Source organism: Monopterus albus, unplaced genomic scaffold (assembly GCF_001952655.1).
Source record: "Monopterus albus unplaced genomic scaffold, M_albus_1.0 scaffold373.1, whole genome shotgun sequence".
Classification (NCBI taxonomy): Eukaryota; Metazoa; Chordata; class Actinopteri; order Synbranchiformes; family Synbranchidae; genus Monopterus; species Monopterus albus.
The window spans coordinates 544,766-548,928 of NW_018128253.1; the positions used below are offsets into that span (position 1 = coordinate 544,766).

The 4,163-nt window shown below is 45.0% G+C and overlaps 1 protein-coding gene across 3 annotated transcripts in view; it reads left to right on the forward strand.

The window, feature by feature from the left end:
- The window catches only part of smpd3 (sphingomyelin phosphodiesterase 3), a 103,885-nt gene that overhangs the window by 12,048 nt on the left and 87,674 nt on the right, over positions 1–4,163 (forward strand). The window contains exon 1 of one of the 3 annotated variants that reach the window (XM_020585701.1): positions 3,837–4,000. The exons of the other annotated variants lie outside the window; for them this stretch is intronic. The gene's annotated coding sequence lies outside the window, so the exon portion shown is untranslated. Of the gene's footprint in view, positions 1–3,836; positions 4,001–4,163 lie in introns of those variants that run through there. 3 annotated transcript variants of the gene reach the window in all.

The window sequence follows — 4,163 nt, forward strand, 5'->3', positions numbered from 1 at the left end:
CTGCGGTTGTCCTTGCACCATGACACCAGACCGGCCACCTCCCTCCTGTAGGCTGCTTCGTCCCCGCCAGTAATGCAACCTATCACTGTGGTGTGATCTGCGAACTTCAGGATGATGTCTTTGTGGGAGGCGACACAGTCGTGGGTGAACAGGGTGTAGAGGATGGGACTGAGGACACATACCTGTGGGGTGCCAGTGTTTGTAACAATGCTGGCTGAAATCCTATTGACAATCCTGACAGTCTGGGGCCTGCCAGTCAGAAAGTCCAGGAGCCAGTCACAGAGGGTGGGGTGCAGACTCAGTGTGGACAGTTTGTGGGTGAGTTTGTGGGGGACAACTGTGTTGAAGGCGGAGCTGTAGTCAATGAAGAGTATCCTGATGTAAGAGTTTCCATTTTCCAGGTGTCATGTCTAGAATTAATTCACAGGGAGAGTCACTGCAGTGCCAATCATCATTTATTGAACAATATATTATCTTCTCTATTTTGGGAACCCCCTGCAGCCTGTACTGAAAAACAGGAAGTCTGACGCCCAATGTTCTTGCAGAGGCCCTCACAGAAAAGCAGAGAGTTCATCCTGACCATACTACATATTATACTTAACATTTGCCTATCAACTATGCTAATAACTGAGAAAGGAAATAGTGGACGGCAGCCGCGATGGCATCTGAGGTGGCGCTGTTGGGCCGGTAGGCATACTGCAGCGGGGCCAGGGTGTCTGGTATACTGCTCTGGATGTGGGCCAGCACCACTCTCTCAAAACACTTGATAATGACTGGGGTGAGTGTCACTGGCCTGTAGTTGAGCATGCAGCATGTGGTGTATCTGACTACACACAAGGTATATATTACCTTTCATCAAACTTAATGTGACAGTTCTAGGTGAAAGGTTATCCAATCAGAATTGTTGTCCCGCCCCAACTCTGCCCCCCAACCCCTCCCCAATGATCTATTTAAGAGTGAACCATTTAAATGAACACCACAAATCAATTAATCACACATCAACAAACCAAATACAAGAGGGCTTTGCCTCCCTGTGCATCAAACCATTCACGCACTGGTCACACACCATAAAAATTGGCTAAACCCTACTTGGGAACAATACAATAATAGGGAACACATTGCTAGGTAAACCTCAACATAAAGACAGAACAAAAACAGCAAAGCAAGGCAGAACGTTACATAAGCAAAACAGCTGTGGCTATCACCCCTGCAACAAGTAAAGCCACGGTTAATAAATAGCACAAACATCCAAACAAAACAATTAAAACCAACAGCACTACAGGTTACCTTGGCTGCACGTCACCCTAGCACAGCATGTGCGATGGACGCCAACTTCTACTGGATCACGCTCGCATCAATTATCGCCCCTGGAGAACATGCGGTAATCCCCTGAAAACAGTCTACAACCAAAACAACCTGATTAAGCACTTTGCGCTGCAACACATCTGATCTACAATCAGTCCGTTGGACATACCTTACAGAGAAAGCAGGACACAGATCAATGGAGGGAGACCCGCTTCAAAAACGGTTATAGCAGCGACCAGCACAGAAACTACTTGTCGCAATACCATCTCCCGAGTGTTATTTATAGCCATGATCATTCCAGCAAATTACTCACCAGGCGGTGTAGGCGTGACCAACCCGCCGGTTACAAATGGTTACATGCTGGTTCTGTGTTTAAAAACTTACTAAAATACAGGAAATTAACACCTGGTGAGAGCAGAACATCAGGCTGCGTCCATCTGTCAGCATTAGACCTACCCTATTATCTACCAAGAGAAATTAGCAGTGTGCTTTTGGCTGGAATATATTTAGCTAATTCCATGGTGGCTCTCAGCAAACTCCATGATGTCATCAGTGCGCTAGAGACAGCGCACCCCGACGCTTTTTTTTAATCGCTGCAGGCAACTTTAATCTGTGCAATCTACGGACTGTACTTCCCAAATATTACCAACATGTGAACATTCCCACCCGGGACAAGAACACTCTGGATCATGTTCACAGTAACATACGTGGTGCATACAGGGCTGCACCCCGCCCCATCTTTGGATGCTCGGACCACATTTCTTTGTTCCTGTATCCAGCTTACAGACAAAGACTGAAACAAACCCTGTCACCAAACAAATTAAACTCTGGACCCCAGAGACTGAAGGTACCCTGCAGGACTGTTTCACCCAGACAGACTGGAATGTGTTTAAAGCTGCAGCCACCTCAGAGGATTTTTCTGTCAGTTTATAGGACAGGAGTTTTAAATATTTCATCTTGGTGATTTTGAGACTGTTAGAGTGATGAGAAATGAGTCTTAAATCTAGAACATGACAGTTCTCATCTCTTATTTATTGCTCAGAACAGATGGAGCTACCCCACAGCGACCGACTTCTTGGACAACATCCAGAAACCGCCATGTTCTCATAAAAGATCTGTGGCCATATATCACACATATTGTGTCTTCTTAAATCATCTTCATCAAGAGTCATACCAGTTCAATGCTGTCATATTATTTTCAGATTTACTTAATGGGGAGGGTGGTGCATATTATTTCCAATTTAAGGAGAGAATACAAAGAAAATGCTCAGTAAGGTGTTTATTAAAAAGAGGAACATAAGATTCTACCTTTTCTCTCCAAGCAAATGATTTTTGTATAGTCCTGAAGAAGAAACAGTTTTTCAGATTTTAACAAACTGTATTATATAGTGCTGATTAATGGCTTTCTGTTCTCCAGTGTTCCATAATAGGAAATAGAACTGAAAAGGTGGAACTAAATATCTCATCTAAATACACCAGTAACCAACTGAAGCGAGGTCTTTAAAAAGGGTTTGATGAGGCACAACGTTGTGCTGGTTTTGTTAACTACTTTATGTTCACTGTTGTAGGTGTTGTAAGTGAAGGTCCAAGATGATGAAAACAGTTCACCTTCGCAGTCCATTTGAATGAGACTGGCTGAATGATATTTACAGTGGATTACATTCATTTTGTTCAAATATGTGCATCTCACTTAAGGACAGATGGCCATGCAGCGGTGTGGAGCGTATGGTGGTGTGAGTGTGTGTATGTGGGGTTGAGGAAGGCTGTGGTCGGTGCGAACACACTGTGTGAGCACACAAAGATTATATTTCCACTGATGGTTCAGGGTCCACCTCTGCTGAGAGGACACAGAGAGCGGGATTTGGGTTGGTCGAGTTAATCTTCCAGTCTGAGGTTTATATTTAGAATCTGTGTGAGTGTGCATGTGTGTGCTGTGAGTCATCTCACCTGCTAACTGATTCAGTCATCATTCAGACTGTTGACTGTACTGAGTGATATGTGGCTCCGTGCATTTACAGTTTTTATGTCTTCTGAAACATACTGTAAGCACTTCTGTTTCTGTTACAGCTGCAACTGTAGTTGTGTTGCCTCTGTTCTTTCTCCCAAAGGCCCTAATCTCCTTGCTGTGTGAGGCTGGGAAGGGGTGATTTGGCTGGAGTCGTATCTGTAGCAGATGTGGTTGATGAAACTGAAGGAGAACCAGCCACATACAGTCCTGATAACAGGGGGAGAAAAGTCAAATGAATGAAGGACCACACAGTCTCCAGCTCAAGCCACATGCACAGTCTCTCATTACCTGCATAGAGGCCATGTTGTGACCTCAGTCACTCTGTGTGTGTGTGTGTGTGAGGTTGAGAGGGGAGGGGTGGGGAGAACGGAAGGGGGCAGCCCTGTGCTTTTCAACCTGCACTGTGTTCTCTTTCTATCCTCAGTCTCTCGTGGGGTAAATAAATTCTACGGCTGATTCAAAATGCAGAGCTACAGATTCATCTAGTGCAGCTGGAGAACTGGTGTGTGTGCACACTTTCTGATGTAGCCAGTGAAAGGAACCGGTTCTGATGCCGCTTGGCCACGGCTTGGCTGTTGCTCAGTCTGTCGGGCTACAGACGCTGCTTTGTTTGGGCTTCTCAAATGCACCCTGTGAACCGAAGGGAATACTCCAAGACAAAGCGAGGGTGGGCAGGAAATGAACAAGGTAAACTGTTAAAGCTTAAACGCACTTCTTTAAGATGCACCAATGTACATTTTAACACAAACAATGGATCTAATGACTGAGTACCATGAGAGGATGACCAGAAAGATTAATCAGCCATCTTGTCAGGTCCCCTAAGCTTTACAAAGCATTTTTAGTCTTTCTG